This window comes from Hipposideros armiger, unplaced genomic scaffold, assembly GCF_001890085.2.
Source record: "Hipposideros armiger isolate ML-2016 unplaced genomic scaffold, ASM189008v1 scaffold_1449, whole genome shotgun sequence".
Classification (NCBI taxonomy): domain Eukaryota; kingdom Metazoa; phylum Chordata; class Mammalia; order Chiroptera; family Hipposideridae; genus Hipposideros; species Hipposideros armiger.
In genome coordinates, this window is record NW_017732799.1 from 88,153 (window position 1) to 90,554 (window position 2,402).

Genomic DNA, 2,402 nt, shown 5'->3' on the forward strand with positions numbered 1-2,402 from the left:
ACAGATTTTACCTCCCCAGCATTCACAGGCTGGATGGGGGATGCCAACCTCCTGGAGTTCAGCATAGGGAATTACAAACTTGTTGAAACTATTCTTTTAGACTGTGGCTATTAGGGTCAGCCCCTGAGTGCTCAACTATTTTAGAATTGTTTAGTCTGAAGGCTCCAGTTCAGCACAGGTAATTACCCCTTCAAAATATTTTCTTTGATTGTAGTTTAAAAGACAGCTTAAAGATTTCAAGTGTATTTTTTTTTCTACATAAAAATAACATGTTTTAGGATTGCTGGAGCTTCTCAGTGAATTAGAAGTAGAAAACAACAATTAAGCATCCCATAATATTCTGCCTAAATCTCTGCTTCATTTTCCCCACTTTCTTCACCTTCAGTTCCAAAAAGACCTGGCAGGTCACACTCTCTAAAATGCATTTATATCCGCCATATTCTCTCTTATACAGCAGGGCTTGAGACTGGGAGGCAGATAGCTGAACACCAGGGGAGTAGAACATTAGAAAGTGAGACAAAACAGGAGAAAAAAATGAAAGAAATCAACTCTACTTTTTATTGAGGCCTAAAGGGATAGAAGCACCTTTCTGGGTTATACATGAAAACTAGGAGATGGTAGGGTGAGCAACCCATCCACCACCAGGTAAAGCGAAGGCATATCCTAGGGAGAGGCTGTCACCGGGGACTGACCACCATCTCTGAACCTCTGGTGAATATTCTCTACAGAGAAACCAAGAATCATCAGTTTCCACCGAGAAATGCCATGCAATATGAGTGCTCTGACACACAGGCCTTTTCACCCAGAATGATTATCAGGCTGTTTCAGTTTCACTGTGTGTATAATTAGTGTGGAATTGTTTTCCACTAATTTACTTAGCATAGTATGTATATATTAAGAGTCTGGTACATACTATGACTGATATGTTTTATCTTGTTTAGCCACTGGTCCTCTCCTGTATCTTTTAGCAGCATCAATTATTTATTTAAAGTCAGAAAACCTTAATTTCCCTATCAACATACTTTTTCAATGGCTAAAATATGGATGTAGTATTAGAAATAGTTGGTTACTGCAAACTCTGCTTGAAGATTTTGTTACTTTCTTATAGTCTACCAAGCTAAGGGAGATGACATCCAAATTGAAGAGATCTATACTACAAAAAGTCAAGATCTTTTTGCCTAAAATAAAAGACAATAAAATAAATACTTGCTAAGGAATCAACATGAATGCACTAAGCAAGGGACCCCCAAGTCTGGCTTTTTGCAGGGGAACAGAATAAAAACTGCACACTCCATGTTTCTGTTCAGATATTCTAAAGGCTGCTTGCTAGGTAGAGGATTTGGCTTAGTAAAGGTGACAGCTGCTTGGTGTGAGCTGAGACATACCTAAAATGAGAACCCACTCAGAATTATACACCTTCATTCCTGCATTAATTGTAAACATGCAATAACAGAAATGTATCCTTGAAGATGAAATAAACTGTGAAATCAACACATAATGGGTCAGACCAGCTCCTTGTGACATTACTTGCTCTCAGTTTATAAAATGTCACTTACTCATGAGATTTTTGTATACGTAGTTCCTTCTTCCTCACAAGCCTCTCTTTTTCTTATACACACACACACACACACACACACACAAACACACACTCCACCTAAGTATATGTACTTCTTCTAACTAGTCATTGCTCAAATTTAATACATCAAGAAGACTCTGATTCAAGTCTATTATTATGAACTTCTCTTAGCTTCTCTATGCACCTATTAATCAAGTTTCTGGGCTTGTAAAATGAAGGGCAAGACCCTGGCTAGGGTCAGTTCATGAAAGTCTTTCCTATAATAGTCTGTCCATCAGTTGACCAATTGGAAATTCTGACAAAGCAATCCTCCATCTTGTCATGTCTTTCAAACTTCGATATTAACAGCTAAACAAAGCAGAAGCCCTCCAAATAGTAGCCTTTAAAATAGAAAACCAAATTGAAATCTATGAATTTGCTATTTGTCCTATATTTCCTGTTATTGTTTGCAATTTTAAAGGTTTATTGAGCATAGAGTATGCCCAATTCTTAATTATGAAACAAGAGGAATATATATATTAAATATTATCTTCCAAATTCAGGATCGTTTTTAAGGAAAAAATATCATGCAAGCTGAGTTAAATTACGTCAGTTTATACTATTACTTAGCCAGATGTAAATTACTAATGCTTAAAGTCCTTATACAACTATGAAAGAAAATAAAATTTAAAATTAAATGCAAATAAAACTGAAAATCCAATAAAATTAAAATTAACAAATTAAGTATAAGTAATGATATTATTTTTCTGAAAGCAAAACTACCATTTGTAGCTAGCACATGGAAGTCATTGCTAGGAAAAATTCTTTTGCTTTTTGATATTCATAT